Source organism: Arachis hypogaea, chromosome 11, assembly GCF_003086295.3.
Source record: "Arachis hypogaea cultivar Tifrunner chromosome 11, arahy.Tifrunner.gnm2.J5K5, whole genome shotgun sequence".
In the NCBI taxonomy this organism is placed as follows: Eukaryota; Viridiplantae; Streptophyta; class Magnoliopsida; order Fabales; family Fabaceae; genus Arachis; species Arachis hypogaea.
The window spans coordinates 46,912,818-46,935,495 of record NC_092046.1 but is presented as its reverse complement, the minus strand read 5'-3'; the positions used below and the strand labels follow the sequence as shown (position 1 = coordinate 46,935,495).

The following is a 22,678-nucleotide window of genomic DNA, read 5'->3' as shown; positions in this document are numbered from 1 at the left end:
ACGCGATCGCGTGGGGCATGCGATCACGTGAGTGGCCATTAGAAGGACGTGACGCGGTCGCGTCGGTCACGCGGCCGCGTGGGAAGGATTGTGCTTTCAGCACCAATCCAGCACCACTCTAGCACAACTTTCGGTCGTGCACCCTTTTGACGTCGAATTCTAGGGCACGCGGCCGCGTGGGTCACGTGGTTGCGTGGGAGGCCAATGTTCCCATGTAACGCGGATGCGTCGGCGATGCGGTCGCGTGGGGCAATTTGTGCCATTGCACGCTGATGAGAGAACTTTTGCGTGGTCTAGAAATTTGCGGATAAATCCTCGTTGCAAGTATAGTTTCTAAACCTTCAAAAGTCCTTTCATACAAACGTTTTGGTTGTCACAAGTAACAAACCCCTTTTAAAATTGATAACCGAGTATTTAACCTCGGGTCGTCTTCTCAAGGAATTGCAGGGAGGTGTTCTTATTATTGATTATGAAAAAGTGTGTTTTTGGGGAATGTTGAGTTTGGGCAATGGGCACAGATATATTTAAATGACAAGTAAAATAAATAAATAACTGTAAACTAAACTCTTGGCAAGGTATTATAACTGGAAGTCCTATCCTGGTTATCCTTATCAATTGTAATGAGAATTGGATTTTTCTCCCACTTGTTAACCTCTAACTATGAAGGTAAGTTAAGTGGATGAATTAATTCTGATTCCTCAGGTCCTAGTCTTTCCTTGAGAAAGGCTAGAGTTATTGGAACTTGAATTAATGAGATGAAGAAATCCAATTTTCAATCAACAATGAGTTTGATAACTCAAGTGTCTCCAATGACTCAACCAAAGCCAAAAGGGAAGAGAATCTACTTGAATGAAAATAATTTGAATACATAAATTAAAGAGAGCAATCATAAATCTGAAATATCTCAAATTATATTAAATAAAATATTCAAATCATAACATGAAAAAGTTCATAAATTAAATTGGGAAAATAATTGAAAATAAAGAACCTGGGATTGAGAGCTACTCCTAAAACTAAGAGAAATCATAATCCTAATCCTAAGAGAGAGGAGAGAACCTCTCTCTCTAAAAACTACATCTACTCCTAAAATTGTGAATTATGAGAGCCTCCTTATGAATGGATGCAGTCCCCCACTTTATAGCCTCTAATCTGTGTTTTCTGGGCCGCAAACTGGGTCAGAAATAGTCTAGAATCCGCTGGTTTCGAATTTTGCCACGCTGGATTTTTGTCACTGCGACACGGCCGCATGGATCACGCGGTCGCGTCGCCTAGCTTCAGAGAAACTATAATATATTATATATCAAATCGAAGACCCAGACTTTAGCTTTCCAACGCAACTGAAACCGCGTCATTTGGACCTTTGTAGCAAAAGTTATAGCCGTTTGAGTGCGAAGAGGTCAGGCTGGACAGCTTAGCAATTTCTCCAACTTCTTGTATTCCTTCCACTTTTGCATGCTTCCTTTCTATCCTCTGAGCCATTCATGCTCTGTAATCTCTGAAATCACTTAACACACATATCAAGGCATCTAATGGTAATAAGAGAGGATTAATAATAAGCATATATAAGATCAAAGAAGCATGTTTTCAATCATAGCACAAAATCAGGAAGGAAATATAAAACCATGCAAATATTATGAATAAGTGGGTAAAGAGTTGATAAAAATCACTCAATTGAGCACAAGATAAACCATGAAATAGTGGTTTATCAACCTCCCCACACTTAAACATTAGCATGTCCTCATGCTAAGCTCAAGAGAAACTATAAAGAGGAATGGTAGAATGCATGAAATGCAACCTATCTATATGAATGCAACTACATGCAAAAAATGTTTCTACCTACTTGGTTAAAAGTAAATAAATTCTCCAAGACAAATATGAATCAAATTTCACTAATTCAAATCATACAGTGAAAACAAATAAACTTGTAAGAAGATAGCTCATGAAAGCAGGGAACATAGAATTAAGCACTGAACCCTCACTGGTAGTGTATATCACTCTAATCTCTCAAGTGTATAGGGTAATTCACTCTACTCTTCCCTAATCATGATTTCTAAACATTGTTCTTCATCTAACCAATCAACAAAAATTTAGTGTACTAATGCAAACATCATGAGGTCTTTTTCAAGGTTGTAATGGGGAGGGTAAAGGTATATATATGGCTAAGTGAGCTATAAATTGAATCTTTGACTAGCCAAGCTCTCACCTAACATACATACACTCTATATAACTTTAAAATCATACCTAGCTACCTATAATTCCCACTTTTGTATGATTTCCATACTCATGTACCAAATTTTTCTTTTTAATTTATCACATGTGCATTGATTTTTCATTAACTTAACATTGGGGTAATTTTGTCCCCTTATTTATTTATCTATATTATATATTTTTTTTCTTTTTCTCTTTTTCTCTCTCTCTCTTTTTTTTTTTCAATCATAAAAGCAAACATAACTTATCAATGCACATGGATTCTTCATTATTTTTCTATTTTGGTTTTTCATGAGTAGGTTCCCAAATTCCCAATATTCAAATAAATTAAATACGTTCCCTTATTAACCAATGTTCCTACAATTTTTCCACACTTAGTTGATGCATAATTTCTATCTTAAGCTAACCAAAGATTCACTTGGAATTTTTTTTTTATTTGTTTTACTGCTTAAGGCTAGTAATGTGGTTATAGAACAAGAGGGGATTAAAAGCTCAAGGGGCTAACAAAGGTGATGTAAAAGGTAGGCTTATTTGGGGTAAGTGAGTTAATAACAAATAATGGCCTCAATCATATGCAAGCATGTAAATATACTAAATAATGGACATATAGAATGGAACAAAGCAAAGATTGCAATTATAGAGAAGAAAACACACAGGAATAAAAATTTATGGTTAAATAATGTAACCATGTAAATAAGCTCAAAATCTCACAGGTTGTGTGTTCTTTAGCTCAAAAACCATGTTCCAAATACAACTTCAAACAAGTTTTAACATAATTTTTTTTTTCAATTTAATTTAGTGAAATTTTTCAAAAATAGAGTCCTAAAAAGAAATTTATTATTTTAACCAAGTAGTAACTAAATGCACAAAATCAAACAAATATGCAATTAAACATGCAAATGCAATAATGAACAAACAAATAAAATAAAACATTGGTGTTGAAAGAGGAAATAACTAACCCATGGAGATCGGTATCAACCTCCCCACACTTAAAGATTGCACCGTCCTCGGTGCATGCTGAGATGTGCAGGTGGACGGGGGTTGTGGTTCCTCAGCTGGGGCTCTTTTTGTTCCTTTCCTTGCTGTTGATTTGGGAATGGCTTTCTCTTTTCCTTTCTTGGTGGCCATCCTGAAAAAGGGAAGAGAAAGTAAATTAAATTCAAAGAGATATATATAGCAAGGAAGAGAACGGAAAAGGTGGTGATGGATGCACATTTAAGATATAACTGACATTAACACATGCTCGCGAGTACATGTGAAAAGCCATCAATGGAAAATAGCTAGTGCATATAAGGACAAGTGAATGCAAGGTGTTTATTGGCATGCCGGAAAAGGGCATGAGTAGCATAGACCAAGCATTACTTGTAATAAATCACCATGTTTGTATTGACAATTATATTCAATTAATAAAATAGTAAAGGGAGCTTATGAAAAGCAAGCATTGAATAGTATAAAGTAAAATAGAGAAGTGCATAATGCCATATGGGCTTTTTCACAAACACATAGCATGTATGGTAAATAAGCTATTTGAAAGTATTAAATTGAACATGCAAGCATCCTTTAAAAAAATAATATATAATTGTCAAATAATTATGCAATAATCCACAATGACCCAAATAAAATTCCAACACCAGTGAAAATAATGCAATGAATGAAATATGCAAATAAATGAAGTAAAATAAAATGAAAGATAAGAAGAATGAGAAGGGAAAGAAAGAGAGGAGAAGTAAGTAAGAAATAAGGAGGGAAAAGAGAAAATAGGATTTGGGGAAGAGAAAGACAAGATATTTTGGCATATGAGGTTAAGGTGTGCGACGCTGGCGACGCGGTCGCGTGGGTGACGCGGCCGCGTGGTGCGCCATAAGGTCAGGCGACGCGGACGCGTGGGGCACGCGATCGCGTGACTTGATTTGTGCTAGTGGCGCGAGTACAGCCTCGCGGTCGCACAACTCTCTGTTCAAAACTTAGTATTGCCAAAATCCTGGGTGACGCGGTCGCGTGGTTGACGCGATCGCGTGAGTGGCCATCATGGGATATGACGCGGACGCGTGGGGCACGCGTTCGCGTGGTGAGGCTTGGGCTTCCAGCACGATTCCAGCCCAACTCCAGCTCAACTTTCGGCCATGCACCCGGTTGACGTCGATTTTCAGGTCACGCGGCCGCGTGGGTGACGCGGTCGCGTGGGAGGCCATTATTCGCATATGACGCGGTCGCGTCAGCGACGCGTTTGCGTGGGGTGATTTGTGCCATTGGCACGCCTCCAGCGCTGCTCCTGCGAAACTCTCTGTTCATATTAATATTGTCTCCCATCTCCTTGCGACGCGGACGCGTCGCTGATGCGGTCGCGTCGCGTGCTCTTTTTTTTTTTTTTTTGATAATCTGAAAAAAAAGATGCAGAATGCAGTGTTAATGCAAAACACCAGGTTCAATATAATAAAATAAAATAAAACTCGAAAACAAATAAATAAAAATGAAAAATGAGAGATCATACCATGGTGGATTGTCTTCCACCTAGCACTTTTAGTTAAAGTCCTTAAGTTGGACATTTGGTGAGCTTCCTGTTATGGTGGCTTGTGCTTGAACCCATCCGGAATCTCCACCAATATTTGTGATTCCAGTGTCCTTTGGGATCCCAAACTAAGCATGTAAAGCCCTTAAGAAGCTTCAAACAGATTCTTAGGCTCCCGGAGTGACAAATGCCAGAACAGATTCCAGGATCCCAAACTTTACTTTTACACCCGTCTTTGTCTCGATCTGCATTTTTCCAGCCGGGTGAAAGGTGATCTGAATTCTCACTGCAGCGACCAAACAGCTTCCTAGACCCATTCAGTTGAGCTTTATACCAACCTTTGCGTTTGAACTTAAAGCTTCCAACCATGATGAACCTTGCAGGACAATTTTTATCACTGGCCATCTTCCTCTTACTCTTAATGCCACAAAGAGCTCTAAGTTGACCATCCGTCTCCAGTAGCCCATATTCAAGTGGAATTAGAAAGCTAAGGGATATGAATTTTACCCACTTGAATGTTGTGAAGGATGATGGCAACTTAGGGGGAGGTATTTTTAATGAAATTTCAAGTTCCACTCCCTTGTGCTCTTCTCTGATAATTACCACCTCTTTGCAAGCTTCTTCAATTTCAACCTCTTCCTCTTGGTAGCTTTCTTCCAATTCAATCTCTTCTTCATTGCTCACCAAGGGCATGGGAGGTTGTGCTTCTTCTTCTTTAATCTCCATCTCTTGATCAACCTCTACAAAGTCTTCAACCATGATCTGCCTTGGAGGTTGTACGCTCTCTTCAACATCAACATCAAACACCATGGAAGGAGGCTCTGTGACTGGACTTTCCATTGGAGGTACAGCATCTCTTAAGTCTGCAACCACTTCTTCCTTTTTAATAATTGCTGCTTTGTCCAGTTGTTTAAGGATAAAATCGTACTCATCCTCGATGATTTTCTTTCTATGACAACTCCTTTCAACTATTCCTTCATCTTTAAAGGTCTCTCCTACCCTTACCCGTAGGGCCTCCTCTAGCTCTTTATGAAGTATGGATTCGCGAAGATGATTCCTTCTTTCCTGTTCCATATCAATAGCATAATTGGGATCATCTTGCTCTTGGATTGATGGATATGGAGATGGCAGATATTGAGGTGGTGGTGGGATGGGGAGATCATTCTGTGATTGAAAAGGAAGTACACTAGAGCTTGAGGGTTGATTGTTAAAGGTATTTGGTGGTCTGATTTGGGCGGCGAGAGCTCGTATAGTAGAGTTTAGATCGGCAAGTGCTTTCTCCATGGAGGTTTGGGGTGGATCTATGTATGGTTCATTTGGTTCATAAGGTGGTTGGTATGGTGGATGTGGGTTAGGGTCATATGGAGGTGAATGGTGGAAAGGGGCTTGTGAGTATGGTGGTCCAAAGTCATGTTGAGGAAAGGGTTCATAGGCATGTGGTGGTGGTTGTTGATAGTCCACTGGAGGTGGTTGTTGCCATGAGGGTTGATCAAATCCTTGTGGCTCCTCCCATCTTTGATTGTTCTAACCTTGATGCCTGTTCTCATTGTAATTTCTTCTTCCTGCAACAAAATTGTAACCAAACTCATAGCCAAAGGGGTGAGAGTTCATAGTAACAAATAAAAATTAAAAATAAAAATAAAAATAAATTTAAATTAAAAGGTTATTTAAATTTTGAATTTGAAAATTAAATTTTGAAATTTGAATTTTAAAATTTTGAAATTTGAATTTTGAATTTTGAAAATTTTTGAATTTGAATTTTGAAAAAAAAATTTTAATTTAAATTTTGAAATTTGATTTTTGAAATAAGATAAGATAAAATAAAAATTTTAAAATAAAAATCAATAACCTCTCAATTTACGAAAAAGTGAAAAAATAAAAATAAAAATAAAAACAAATCAAAAAGCAAATATTTACAATAACCAATAATAAGGCACACGTTTGCAATTCCCCGACAACGGCGCCATTTTGATGAGAGAACTTTTGCGTGGTCTAGAAATTTGCGGATAAATCCTCGTTGCAAGTATAGTTTCTAAACCTTCAAAAGTCCTTTCATACAAACGTTTTGGTTGTCACAAGAAACAAACCCCTTTTAAAATTGATAACCGAGTATTTAACTTCAGGTCGTCTTCTCAAGGAATTGCAGGGAGGTGTTCTTATTATTGATTATGAAAAAGTGTGTTTTTGGGGACTATTGAGTTTGGGCAATGGGCACAGATATATTTAAATGACAAGTAAAATAAATAAATAACTGTAAACTAAACTCTTGGCAAGGTATTATAACTGGAAGTCCTATCATGGTTATCCTTATCAATTGTAATGAGAATTGGATTTTTCTCCCACTTGTTAACCTCTAACTATGAAGGTAAGTTAAGTGGATGAATTAATTCTGATTCCTCAGGTCCTAGTCTTTCCTTGAGAAAGGCTAGAGTTATTGGAACTTGAATTAATGAGATGAAGAAATCCAATTTTCAATCAACAATGAGTTTGATAACTCAAGTGTCTCCAATGACTCAACCAAAGCCAAAAGAGAAGAGAATCTACTTGAATGAAAATAATTTGAATACATAAATTAAAGAGAGCAATCATAAATCTGAAATACCTCAAATTATATTAAATAAAATATTCAAATCATAACATGGAAAAGTTCATAAATTAAATTGGGAAAATAATTAAAAATAAAGAACCTGAGATTGAGAGCTACTCCTAAAACTAAGAGAAATCCTAATCCTAATCCTAAGAGAGAGGAGAGAACCTCTCTCTCTCTAAAAACTACATCTACTCCTAAAATTGTGAATTATGAGAGCCTCCTTATGAATGGATGCAGTCCCTCACTTTATAGTTTCTAATCTGTGTTTTCTGGGCCGCAAACTGGGTAAGAAACAGTCCAGAATCTGCTGGTTTTGAATTTTGCCACGCTGGATTTCCGTCACTGCGACGCGGCCGCATGGATCACGCGGTTGTGTCGCCTAGCGTCAGGGAAACTATAACATATTATATATCAAATCGAAGCCCCGGACGTTAGCTTTCCAACGCAACTGTTATAGTCGAATCCCCCGAACCGCATCATTTGGACCTCTGTAGAAAAAGTTATAGCCGTTTGAGTGCGAAGAGGTCAGGCTGGACAGCTTAGCAATTTCTCCAACTTCTTGTATTCCTTCCACTTTTGCATGCTTCCTTTCTATCCTCTGAGCCATTCATGCTCTGTAATCTCTAAAATCACTTAACACACATATCAAGGCATCTAATGGTAATAAGAGAGGATTAATAATAAGCAAATATAAGATCAAAGAAGCATGTTTTCAATCATAGCACAAAATCAGGAAGGAAATATAAAACCATGCAAATATTATGAATAAGTGGGTAAAGAGTTGATAAAAACCACTCAATTGAGAACAAGATAAACCATGAAATAGTGGTTTATCACACGCCTCCAGCCACGCTCCTGCGTGACTCTCTGTTTGTTTTTTATTTTCTCCCATCTCCTTGCGACGCGGACGCGTCAATGATGCGGTCGCGTCGCGTAACCCTTTTTTTTTTTAAATAGAAGTATGTAAATGCAGATGCACGAAATGTACTAATAAAGAGAAGAGTTATTAAATAGAAAAACTAAAAATAAAGAAAAGAACGATCATACCATGGTGGTTTGTCTCCCACCTAGCACTTTGCTTTAACGTCTGTAAGTTGGACGCTCCATTAGCTCAATCTTTGGCTATGTGAGGATCTTCCAAGAGGAAGATCTCGAGCTCTTTGTTTTTCTGCATCCTCTCTCTATGGTACAGCTTTAAACGATGTCCATTAACTTTGATAAGTTCAGAGCTGGAAGGATGGCTTAGGTGATAAACTCCGTACGATTCGGCCTTCTCTACTATGTATGGACCTTCCCATCTTGATCTTAACCTGCCTGGCATGAGCCTCAGTCGAGATTTATAAAGGAGGACTAAGTCTCCAGGTTGAAACTCTTTTCTCTTAATGTGCTGATCATGTACAGCCTTCATCTTCTCCTTGTATAGTCTTGAATTCTCATAACCTTCTAGGCGAAGGCTTTCCAATTCTTGCAGTTGTAATTTCCTTTCAGCTCCGGCTTCCTCAATTCCCATGTTGTACTCCTTTACTGCCCAAAAGGCTTTGTGCTCGACTTCAACAGGGAGATGACAAGCTTTTCCATAGACTAAGCGAAAAGGACTCATCACAATGGGTGTCTTATATGCGGTTTTGTACGCCCAAAGTGCATCTTGTAGCCTGGTGCTCCAATCTCTTCTATGAGGTTTGACTACCTTCTGCAAGATACGTTTTATCTCTCTGTTTGACACCTTGGCTTGCCCATTAGTCTAAGGATGGTAGGCTGTTGCAACCTTATGAATTATTTCATGCTTCTTCATTAATCCTGTTAGTCTCCTGTTACAAAAATGGGTGCCTTGATCGCTCATGATTGCTCGTGGTGATCCAAAGCGACAAATAATGTGGTTTCTCACAAAGGAAACAACAGTGTTAGCATCATCAGTGCGGGTAGGAATTGCTTCCACCCATTTGGAAACGTAATCCACAGCTAACAATATATAAAAATAACCATTAGAATTTGGAAATGGACCCATGAAGTCAATGCCCCAAACGTCAAAAATTTCACAGAAAAGCATAATTTGTTGAGGCATTTCATCCCTCTTGGATATATTACCAAATTTTTGGCATGGAAAACAAGATCTACGAAATTCAGCAGCATCTCTAAAAAGTGTAGGCCACCAGAATCCACAGTCTAAGATTTTTCTAGCTGTTCTTTGAGGGCCAAAATGTCCTCCACTCTCAGATGAGTGACAGGCCTCTAAGATGGACTGAAATTCTGATTGAGGCACACACCGTCTAATTACCTGGTCAGCGCCACATCTCCATAAATATGGGTCATCCCATATATAATATTTAGACTCGCTTTTCAGCTTGTCTCTTTGATGTTTAGAAAAGTTTGGAGGAAAGGTGCGGCTAACTAGATAATTAGCTACAGGTGCAGACCAAGGGACTACCTCAGATACTTCTTGCAGGTTATCAAATGGGAAATTATCAGCTATAGGAGTGGGGTCATCTGAAATATGCTCAAGGCGACTTAAGTGGTCTGCCACTAAATTCTGGTTACCACTCCTATCCTTAATTTCTAAATCAAATTCTTGTAATAGCAGTATCCAATGTATAAGCCTTGATTTGGACTCCTTTTTAGCTAATAGATACTTTAGAGCTGCGTGGTCCAAGTACACTACTACCTTCGTACCAAGTAAATAGGCTCAAAATTTATCCAAAGCAAAAACAATAGCAAGAAGCTCTTTCTCAATAGTAGTGTAATTGGATTGTGCTGCATCTAGAGTTTTAGACGCATAAGCAATAACAAAAGGGTCCTTACCTTCACGCTGAGCTAATGTTGCTCCTACTGCATGGTTGGAAGCGTCGCACATTATTCCGGTCCTCTCACAATTGGAGCTTGAGTCAGGGCGGTCTTCAGCTTATCAAATGCTTGTTTGCAATCTTCACTGAACTCGAACTCAATATCCTTCTGCAGTAGTCTGGATAAGGGAAGTGCTACCTTACTGAAGTCCTTAATGAATCTCTTAATGAATCTCCTGTAAAAACTTGCATGGCCAAGGAACGAGCGAACTTCCCTCACAGAAGAGGGGTAAGGTAAACTAGAAATAACATCCACCTTTGCTGGATCTACAGAAATTCCAGTATTAGACACAACATGTCCTAGTACAATCCCTTGTTTAACCATAAAGTGACATTTTTCAAAATTCAATACAAGGTTTGTACTGACACATCTATCTAATACTCTAGATAATCCATCTAAGCAAAGGCTAAAGGAATCGCCATAAACACTAAAATCATCCATAAAAACTTCCATACAGTCCTCATTAAGATCAGAGAAAAGACTCATCATGCACCTTTGGAAAGTAGCTGATGCATTGCACAAGCCAAAGGGCATTCTCTTGTAAGCATAAGTCCCAAAAGGACATGTAAACGTAGTCTTTTCCTGATCCTCAGGAGCTATATGAATCTGGAAATAACCTGTGTAACCATCTAAAAAACAATAATGTAATTTACCTGACAGACAATCCAGCATTTGATCAATGAATAGAAGAGGATAGTGATCCTTATGGGTTGCTTGGTTGAGGCGTCTGTAGTCAATGCAGACCCTCCAAGCGTTCTGTACTCTGGTTGTTATGAGCTCTCCATGCTCATTCTTCACTGTAGTGACTTCAGACTTCTTTGGCACTACTTGTACTGGGCTTACCCATTCACTGTCTGAGATGGGATAGATGATATCTGCCTCCAGTAGTCTAGTCACTTCCTTTTTGACAATCTCTAAGATAGTGGGGTTCAGTCTTCTCTGGGGTTGACGGACAGGCCTTGCTCCCTCTTCTAAAAATATTCTGTGCTCACATACTTGAGGGTTGATGCCTACTATATCCGCCAAACTCCACCCAATTGCCTTCTTGTGCCTCCTCAGCACACTAAGTAACTGCTCTTCTTGTTGAGAAGTGAGTTCCCTTGAAATGATAACTAGAGACTTTTGCTTGTCCTCAAGGTACGCATATTTGAGGTGTGGAGGAAGGGGTTTTAATTCTAACTGCTGGTCATGGTCAAGCTCTGGGTTGTCTGGAGCTGGTAACAATGGTAAAGCACTGTCATTGTCCTCTGAGAATGTCCCCACACTTGGTTTTGTCATGTGTGCTTCTCTTCTAACTCCTCCCAGTGAACTTCAGCCACGGTTTCATCTATATTTCACACTGGAAGATAGAATGATCTTCTGGAGGATGCTTCGTAACTCCATTCAGATTGAAACTTACTAATCGGCCATCTATTTCAAAAGAGTATGTTCCTAAAAAAGCATCCAATTTGAACTTAGATGTCTTCAGGAATGGTCTTCCAAGTAGGATTGATGATGGCTTCTCTGAGTCATTTTGGGGCATCTCCATGATATAAAAATCAGTGGAGAATGTGAGTCCCTTAATACCCACTAATACATCTTCAGCATCTTCTATTTCCACTACCTCTTCAGCTGAGACGTGTTCTGGTGGGCTTTTCTCCTCCTGATTCCTCTCCTTCAGTGTGGTTCCGGACCTTAGGGTGATGGCATTAATGCCACCCTTTGGATTGGGTAATGGTTGAGAGGGAATTCTACTGGAGCTCAAAGGCTGGTTATTGGAGTTATTCATTGATCCAATCTGTGAGACAAGAGCTTACAGGGTAGAGTTCAGACCATTTAGTGTAGCATAAAGGTTATTTTCCATGGTCTGTTGTCTCCGATCAATAGATTGTAGTAAGTCATCATTAGCAGATGAATAAGGATAGGTAATTTGAGAGGTCTGCTGTTGGGTATTCTGTGGTCCTTGGGATTGCCTCAGGTGAGGTGCTCTGTAAGGCTGGTTCTGGTTCTGCTGCCTGTTGTTGTTGTTATTCCACCTCTGATTTCCCTGATTATCTCTGCCTCCTCTGTTATTGTTGTCCCTCCAATTCTGGTTAGAATTTTCCTGCCATCCATGGTTGTAATTGCCACCTTGATTGTACCCTTGGTTGGGGCGGTCATAGAAGTTATGAGTGGCTACCACGGTGTTGTCTTCCTGCTGGAGCTGCGAACATTCGTCAGTATAATGGCTATAATCAGCACAGATTCTGCAAACTCTCTGTGGGACTAACTGTTGGCTTTGCTGTGGTGGAGAAGGTTGAGCCTGCTGAACTTGTTGTTGATTCAATTGCATCTGCTTCAGCAAGTTGGTCATTTCACAGATACTCTGAGTTAGAGCAGCAGTCTCTCTGCTAGAGGATACTTCTGCAACGGCTTTTGAACGGCCCTGTTTCTGCCTGTGATTCCGAGTAGATTAAGCTAAGTCGCTGATCAATTGCCATGCCTCATCAGTGGTCTTGTACTTTTTCATAAACCCATTGCTAGCACTTTCCAATGTGGTCTTATCTTGGGGCCTCATGCCCTGTGTGACGTAACCGAGTAACACTATCTTGTCAATCATATGGTGGGGGCATGCTTCCAGAAGATTATTGAAGCGCTCCCAGTATTCATAGAGAGTCTCAGATTCGTCCTGAACAATCATGGAAATATCTTTCCTCAGTTTATCAGTAACTTCAGCTGGAAAGAATTTTTCCAAGAATTCTCTTCTAAGTGTATCCCAGTTGGATACAGTTGCTGCAGGTTGAGTGTAGTACCACTCTCTTGCCTTTCTCTCAAGAGAAAATGGGAAAGCTTTCAACAGAATTGAAGTTTCATCTGCACCATCACGCCTGACAGTAGAACAGGCTGCTTGAAAATCTCTCAGGTGCTTGATAGGCTCTTGAGCAGGTAAGCCATGAAACTTGGGCATCAAATTGAGCAGTGCAGTCTTTATTTCAAATTCTGTAGCCACCGCTGGGTGATGCACTTGAAACGGTTGCATTGTAAAATCAGGGGCTCCAGCCTCCTGGATAGTAACTCTCCTAGGTTCTGCCATGTCACCTACACGTAAATCAACCGAATCAGTAGAACGGGGGCTGGTTTTTTCCTCAAATGACATTTCAGATCCGCCCTCAGAGAGGACTAACCGACGCCGAGCTTGCCTTATTCGTGAAATAGTTCTTTCAATCCCAGGATCGAATACTGGCAAGCTTGGATTAGGAAGTGAACGCGTCATCTAGCGAAAGAAACAAGCAGCTCATAGTAGCAAGATAAAATAAAATGCAAATAAATAAATTCCAATTAATAACTTTAGCACTCTATTGCAACTCTCCGGCAACGGCGCCAAAAATTGACGTGGCGGAAATTGGCGAGTCAAGAATTGTTATAAGATATGCGTTGCAAGTATAGTTCTTAACCAACCAGAATTCCTCTTATCAATTTAGAAGGTTGTCACAAGAATTAAAATTAAAATACTGGGAGTATGAATCCTAGGTCGTCTCCCAACGAGTTGCAAAAAGGTGTGCTATTTTATTAATCAGATGTTTTCAGAAGGGTTTGAGTTGAATAAACAGGAGTTTAAATTAGAGAAATTAAATAATTTAAATAAAAGCCTTGACTGGGAGTAGATTAGTTGGAAGCCCTATTCTTGTTGAAGTACTCTCAAGATTAATTGATAATTGAAGGTTGTTCTGTTTAGTTATCCCTTACTAGGTAAGGGAAAGTCAAACAAGTTGGAATGCTGTTTCTATTCACAAGTTCCAATCCGCTCAATTGAAAAGGATTAGTGTCAGTGACTAGAGAGCATTCCAACAATAAAAAAAACCCAATCACAATTTTTATTTTAAGCATCCCAACTCAAGGGTTCCTGACGTGATGGAAATTGGCTAATTAAGAATTGATATAAGTTGTGCGTTGCAAGTATAGTTCTTAACCAACCAGAAATCCGCTTATCAATTTAGAAGGGTTGTCACAAAAATTAAAATTAAAATACTGGGAGTATGAATCCCAGGTCGTCTCCCAACGAGTTGCAGAAAGGTGTTCTATTTTATTAATCAGATATTTTCAAAAAGAGTTTGAGTTGAATAAACAGGAAATTAAATTGGAGAAATTAAGTAATTTAAATAAAAGCCTTGACTGGGAGTAGATTAGTTGGAAGCCCTATTCTTGTTGCAGTACTCTCAAGATTAATTGATAATTGAAGGTCGTTCTATTTAGTTATCCCTTACTAAGTAAGGGAAAGTCAAACAAGTTGGAATGATGTTTCTACTCACAAGTCCCAATCCGCTTACTTGGAAGGACTGGCGTTAGTGACTAGAGAGCCATCCAACAGTAAACCCAATTACAATCTCTCTTTTGAGCATTCCAACTCAAGGGTTCCTTTCAATAAACTCCCCATCAAGTTAGGGAACTACTCGCTCATTGTGAATGTAGAACTCATAACATAGGAAATGGAATTAAAGAAAGACATGATAAATAAAACTCAAAGGAATCAATTAAAAATAAAAGTAACTCTTGTATTAATAAATTCTAAAATAATCCAATAGTGAAATTGAGTAAATTAAAGGACATGGAAGAGTAAAGCCAAGTAAAGAAGACGAACTAGAATGACGAAGTCTTGATGAGGTAATAACTCTTCTCTATATCCCAATGCAAAAAGCAATAGAAATAAAAATTCTAAGAACTATGAATGTGTAGAGAGAAAACCTAGAGGAGGAGTAAAACTAGATCTAAAAACTAAAACTGTATAGAATGAATGTTGTTCTTGGTTTCTGCATGTTCTCTGGCTCTAGTCTGCTTCTCTGGGCCAAAAACTGGGTCAAAACAGGGCCCAAAATTGCCCCCAGCAAATTCTGCAGATTATGCAGATCGCGCACGTCACGCGATCGAGTCATTCATGCGGACGCGTCATTCGGCGTTTTGTCCTGCCACGCGAACGCATCGTTCACGCCTCCGCGTCACTTGTGCTATTCCAATCCGCGCGGTTGCGTGAGCCATGCAGCCGCGTCACTGCGATTTCCTCTCTTTCGCGCGGTCGCGTGAGCCATGCGGCCGCGTCACTTCTCGCTGGTCATCTCCTTAATTTCTTGTATTCCTTCTATTTTTTCAAGCTTCCTTTCCAATCTCCAACTCATTCATGCCCTATAAAGCCTGAAACACTTAACACACAGATCACGGCATCGAATGGAATAAAGGAGAATTAAAATACTTAATTAAAAGTCTCTAGGACGCAAGTTTTCAATCATGTAATAATTTTAGGAAGGAAATATAAATGCATGCTAATCATATGAATAAGTGGGTAAAGATCATGATAAAACCACACAATTAAGCACATTATAAACCATAAAATAGTGGTTTATCAGTTGTCCACCATGATGAGGGGATGACTTCTAGGTTCCCCGGCAATGGCGCCAATGTTCTGAGGGTTACCTGAAACTGAAGGTCAAACTTGGATGAGATCTATTATTGTGGCCGGATCTGTCGTGTCTGACTTGTTGGATCTGGTGGTGCTGCTGATTTCTTGATCACCGGAGGGTGGTGGTACCTGCAAGAGACTCCGATGCTTAAGTTAGCACGTGCTTTAGGCAGGTTTTTTGTGTAGAATCAGAGTATGAGTTATACTTGAGTGCTCCAGTGTATTTATAGTAGTGTGGGGTGTTCTTTAAGATAAGTTAGTTATCTTATCTTATCTTTTAAGGGAACCCCCTATCTTTCTAGGATTTGCTGCCTTTAGAATGGGCTGTGTTCCTCGGTTTGGGCCTGCTTGGGCCTCTATGGCGATTTGGCCGAACTCTTTAACGAGAGATCGGGGGCGACCCAACCCGAAGAGGTCGGTTGCTCTTGTCTTCAATCATCCCGGGTCGCATAGCTCGACCCAGGGTATGAACACTATTGGATTGGAGATATTTGCAGGCCAGACCACTTAGCTCAGGGTACTGGGAAGTTATCTTCTAGACAAAGATGTTCTGTTCGGGTTTGATACTTTCTTCCGAACCCATGGACTACATATCAAACACACTGGCCTAAGTTTCAAAGGGCAATTTTTGCCTTTTACAGGGATACAAAGCATCCTTAAAATCCAAAAAGCCCCAGAAGAATATAAGGAGGTCCAGCGACAACTCCTTAGTGCTTGTTGTGACAGCCATGATCAATTCAACCATCCTGCACCTTTGTGAAAGAATCCAGAATTTTATATTCGTCTCTCTTTTAAAAAGAATGAGGACATCAACCCAACAAAGGCCACACACTCAGGAATGAATCCGGAAGATCTCAGGTTGGCAAGAGCTGAATGTGCAGCTCTTCTTGTTCAAGGACTCATTGAACCAACCAACTCTAACTGGGTATGTCAGGCCTTTTACGTTGAAAAAAGGGCCGAGCAAAATAGAGAAAAAAAGAGGCTTGTTATTGATTATAAGCCACTTAATGTCTTTTTACAAGATGATAAGTTTCCTCTACCAAGGATCTCAGTTATTACACAGAGGTTAAGTGGAGCAAAAATATTCAGCAAGTTTGATCTAAAGGCTGGCTTTTGGCAAATTAGGCTCCATCCTTAAGATATATACAAAACAGCATTCTGCATCCCTGAAGCTCAATATCAATGGACAGTAATGCCATTTGGACTCAAAGTAGCCCCATCCCTTTTTCAAAAGGCCATAACCAAAATCTTTGAACCCATACTACACTCCACACTTATTTACATAGATGATATCTTACTGTTATCAAAACACAATGAAGCCCATAAGACACTCCTAGCCAAATTCACTCAAATTGTAAAAAAACAGATAATTATGCTATCATAAAAAAAGAGCTCTCTTTGCTAAAACAAAAATTAAATTCCTCGAGATGGTCTTTGAAGATGGATTCTTTCAACCAGGAGATCATATGGCCAAAGAATTAATCCACTTCCCTGATGAAAACATGACGGTCAAACAAGTCCAACAATTCTTGGAAATTTTAAACTACATCAGAGACTTTATCCCAGATGTGACCAGACACACCAACCAGCTGTCAAAACTCCTAAAAAAGAAGCCTCTACCATGAGACTTGAGCAAACCACAGCTGTCAAAATCCTAAAGAAGATAGCACAAGACCCCCCTCCTTTAAAGATTCCCAGCACGGGAAAAAGAATACTACAGACAGATGCTAGTGATAAATTCTGGGGAGCTGTGCTACTTGAAGAAATTGATGGGACAAGACACTATTGTGCGCATGCTAGTGGACAATTCAAAGAATCTGAAAAATATTATCATGCCACTTACAAAGAGATTCTCGCTATTAAACGAGGGATAGAAAAATTTAATTTTTACCTCAGTTCTTATCATTTCACTGTGGAGATGGATAACACCTATTTCCCATCAATGCTGGAAATCAAGAAAAATATCCTGTCAGACTCTCAATTATTGCGGTGGAAAGACTGATTTTCTCGCTATAAATTCGAAGTGAGACACATAAAGGGACACCAAAACACACTTGCTGATTTTCTCTCCAGACCTACCAAAGAACCAATCCATTACATCTGCACTATGAGTACCCCCAATCCTTCATACACTATTCCATTCCCTGATTATCCATTCCACAGAAGTCCATACAGAAGAAAGATTGGTCCTTTTCCCCTCAAAGTAAGACCCCAGACAGAATTTCAAATAGATTGTCTAGCCAGGCAAACCTTGTTCTACTGGCTACACCAGCTCCTTATCATAACCCAAATCCATCTGAACCCAAGGTACTTCAACATGGATACCCCTTTCTAAACTAACCAATAATCCAAGAACCTATACCAGAGGAAATGATGTGGTATATTTGGGCTCTGTCTTTCATATATACATGTGCCATCGTAGTGCCAATCTTCCCTGTATACCATATCCTGTGTAATCGCACTCAAGCACAATCCCATCTAGTCAGGTTATTCTCCATATATGTCCACTTGATGCATGGAAAGGAATGTTGTATAACATGCTCGATCGGCACCAACTGTGGAATAAACCTTCTGAGGCAAAACAGAAATTCTGTTGTTTTGTCACTTTACAGAGGAATTATTTTACTAGAGGAGACCCACACACCATGAACAAGGTCGATATTGTTGGATACTCTACCATATGGCCCACGGATGAAAAGACAGTTCTTAATGCCTTGGCCAAATACCTTTGTCAACTTTGGCAACCTTGACTATATGGAGAAAGAGATGCAGTTGAAGGACTCCCATTTCAAACAGATGTTCCGCCAATAACTCTCAAGAGTTCCAGTCCAGATTCATAACTTCAGGAATAATTAATCAATTTGGACAATACTCTTTTTATACTCCAAGGGACCAGCCTAGCACGTCTAGACATATCCCAAACAGAAATTCTGAGGAAGATCTGAATTCTGAAAATCTAAATGGAAGAGTATATGCCTTACCACCAAGCCCAACCAGAATTGATGTAGGGATACCCAATGATGCTGAAGGCCCATACTCAAACCCATATGACCCGTATCTGCAAGATGCCCAAGATGCTAATAAAGGAAACACTGAAGACCCGTTTACATATCTACAAGACCCGGATATGGATCTTAGAGCTGTCAATTTGGCCTATGATGAGACATCATCCTTCTCAGATGGTGATGGGACCTTTCCAGAAGACTATTTCAAGTCGTCCCTTTATTAAGACAATGTCCCCATTATGTTTAATTATTAAGTGCACTAAAATAAAGTGACCTCTGTCACATGTCTAAGTAAAGCCAGAAAGAGATAAGGCTTATCCTTATCCTCCAGCTAGCATTTTATGATAGGTTTGTTTAGATTTTGTAAGATATTGCTGCTATCTAGAGACCTCTATAAAAGGAGGAGCTCACCTCAGTTGTAATCAGATCTGAATGAACATTGTAATATATCCACTTTTCCTATCTCACAAAATGTTCTAAATTTTTCTTCTCTCTCTGAAAGCTTAGCTAGTGTTATTTCCTTCTTCCTCAATCCAGTGCCATAAAGTATGCTCTGAGTTTGCCTCTACCTCTGTAGAGGATCCTACTCATCAGAAAATGGCATGGATAGGATCCACAGGAATTTCTCATAGTGGAAAAGGGACTCAATGTTATAATACTAAATTTTGCTCGGACCCGTTAATCTCGCTCGTTAAAATGATTGTAAAGAGTGACTGGGATAAGCATACAATGTATTATATCATTATCATCCTGAAATACTGGAGATCCACCCCTATGGTCGGTCTTCTAACAACAAGGAATATAACTTGCCAGGGTACTGTTTATGGCCCACCTGTCATAAAAAGTAACTCCACATCAGCTTTTGCGTCATAAACAATAAATAGGAACTCAAAGCATCTCTCTCTTCTCCATTAGGAGGAACTAACTTTAGTCCCTATTGTGGTCCCACTTAATTAATTAATTAAAATACTTAAAATTAATATAATTAATTTTTTTCAATAATATTATTTAAATTTATAAATTTAAAAATAATTCATTATTAAAAGATATTAATATTAAATAAATTCATATATAATAATAATACACAATATATAATTCGAGATTATACTAATTTATAGTTTTGTGTTTACAACTGCTAATTTTAATAATATCATTAGCATTTTAAATTTTAAAAATAAAAATAACCAACTCAACTAAAAATTATTTTATAAGGTATAAAAATTAAATTTATTTTTTAATGTAAGTAAATTTAATTAATTATAATTTAATATAATAATATAAATAATATTAAATATTAATTATAATATAAATAATTAATTAAATAAAAACTTAATTATTTAATCTAATTAATTATTTAATTAATTATTATTAAATAATTAATATAAATTATTAATTAAATAAAAATATAATTTTTATTATAATTATTACTAATTTAATTATTATTTAATTATTTAATTATTTCAGATTTTATATTATTATTTTTGTATAATAACTTGCCAAATAGCAAGTTGTTATTGGTTAATTTGAGTCCCTGCTTAGAGGGACTCCCTTACCTTGATCCTTGTGCGGGAACTCATTCTTTCTCTTCTCCAATGGTTAGAGTTCCTATATGTCAGAAAAAAGTCAAAGAGGAACTCACCATTGGAGGTGCTCTAAGATCACCATCAACACAAACAAACGCACGAACTCACATGCAAAGAGCCTTGAGGACACCATTGTTGACCATACCATCACCGTGCAATTGCAGCTTCTTTTTCCTTCATCCATATCGCTGCTCTTCTTATGCCTCCCGTGTTGCCGTCACAACTTTCTTTACCTTCGTTGTTGTCGTCACTGATATGTGATCTATCATCATCGATTCTTCCTCTCCTTTCTTTGTGCCATTGTAGCTTTCTCTGCCTTTGTCGCCGACATTGCTCTTCCTCTATCTGTTGTAGCTATTGTTGTTTCTTTTTTTCTCTTATTATCATTGCTAAATATGTGATTCATCACTGTTGCTTTTCCCTCTACTTTTGTCGCATTATTGTGCCTTTTTCTGCCTTTTATCATTGTCTTGGGTGTGTTAGAGTCTATCATGCTTTGATAGATTCGTATGTGAAGTGTGGTCTTATGGGTGGGTTTAGAAGGATTTTGGAGGAAGTAAGGTTGAAAAGTGTGGTGTTTTAGACTCTGATTTTGGAGGGTGTGTTGGAAAAATAGGAAGAGTGGAAATTAGGATTTGTATTCGGGAGAAAGGTGGAGCAAAATGGTGTTGTTGAGAGAAGAGGGTATAAATGGTGGTGGTAAATGGTAATGGTGTCTATAATGGTAGTTTTAGAATTTTGAATAACTTTTTTAGTGTTTAGATATTGATTTCAAACAAAAATCATCTATTATGGTACAAAGCTAATTTCATTTTTTTTATAATTTTGTTAGTATTTTTTTATAAAAGAAGAAAAACTTTCATTCAAATAAATAGTTAAATCGTAATTACAAATTATAGAAACTATATTAGATCTAAAGCTAGAAAAAAAACTAGATAATCTGTATGTTAAACTATAAACTAAAAGGAGACACAATATTCAATTACAAAGAATCTTATAAGATAGAAATAAAAACAAATTAGAGTCTCTTTTATTTATAATTCTACACAAAAAAATATTGTAATACAGAGATATACTCTTCCTTCTTCTTTGAATAAATCTGAAAATTTTCCGAACACGATAAGAAAAACGCTGAGTACCGTCGGATTTGCCGATAATATGTTTACCATTAGAATTTTCATTGGAACAAATCCGATGGAATAAACCTCGCTGGTAATTGTTTATCGACGGATTTTTTTGTTCGCCGCTAATTACAGTCGAAAAATTTTCGCTGATAATTTTTACCGTTGGATTTTTCCCGATAAATCCGATGGTGAAGTTAAATTTTAAATTTAATAATTTTTAAGCTAATAAATAAGAAAATACAATACTAATTAGCTTAGAAAATAATTAATTCAAATAACAATGAACTTAGAAAATTAACAATAATAAGTCAATAATTAACTCAGAAAATAAATAAGTTCAAATTAACTCAGACAATTAACAACAATCAACTAATTAACTCAGAAAATAATTAACTCTGATAATAATAAACTTAGAAAATTGACAACAACAAATAATAAGTCAATAATTAACTCAGAGATAAAGAAGTTTAGATTAACTCAGAAAATTAATAACAATCAACTAATTAACATCAGAAAATAATTAACTCAGATAATAATAAACTTTGAAAATTAACAACAATAAATAATAAGTCAATAATTAACTCAAAAAATAAACAAGTTAAGATTAACTCAAATAATTAACGATAATAAACTAAACTCAAATAGTAATAAACTTAGAAAATTGACTACAATAACTAACTCAGAAAATAAACAAGTTGAGATTAACTCAGATAATTAACAACAATCAACTAATTAACTCATAAAACAATCAATTCAGATAATAATAAACTTAGAAAATTAACAACAATAAACAATAAGTCAATAATTAACTCAAAAAATAAATAAATTAATATTAACTTAGACAATTAATAACAATTAACTAATTAACTCAGAAAATAATTAACTCAGATAATAATAAACTTAAAAAATAAGTATAGTAAATAATAAGCCAATAATTAACTCAAAAAATAAACAAGTTAAGATTAACTCAGATAATTAACAATAATAAACTAATTAACTCAGAAAATAGTTAACTTAGATAATCATAAACTTAGAAAATTAACAACAATAAACAATAAATCAATAATTAACTTAGAAAATAAACAATTTGATATTAACTCAGACAATTAACAACAATCAACTAATTAACTCAAAAAAAATTAACTCAAACAATACCAGAACATAAATTAGAACAATGCAGTTGGGGATCTTACACTTGCAGAACAATAAATAGAAATCAGAATAATAAACATAGAATCATCAAAACAAAATTCAAAATCAAACCATAAACAAAAATTCAAACATATAATCATCAAAACAGAATTGAAAAAATCTTAAATCAAAACAGAATAAAAAAAACCCTAAATCTTAACTAATACATTAACTAAATATAAAAAACAGTTAAATCTCTAATACAAACATCCTAATTATA

General features: G+C 37.3%; 1 non-coding gene across 1 annotated transcript; it reads left to right on the top strand.

The window, feature by feature from the left end:
• Positions 1-12,717: 12,717 nt before the first annotated feature.
• Positions 12,718-12,825, top strand: LOC112724923 (small nucleolar RNA R71). Its single transcript, XR_003164062.1, has one exon. It is a non-coding gene; the product is annotated as a small nucleolar RNA R71 (small nucleolar RNA).
• Positions 12,826-22,678: the final 9,853 nt, after the last annotated feature.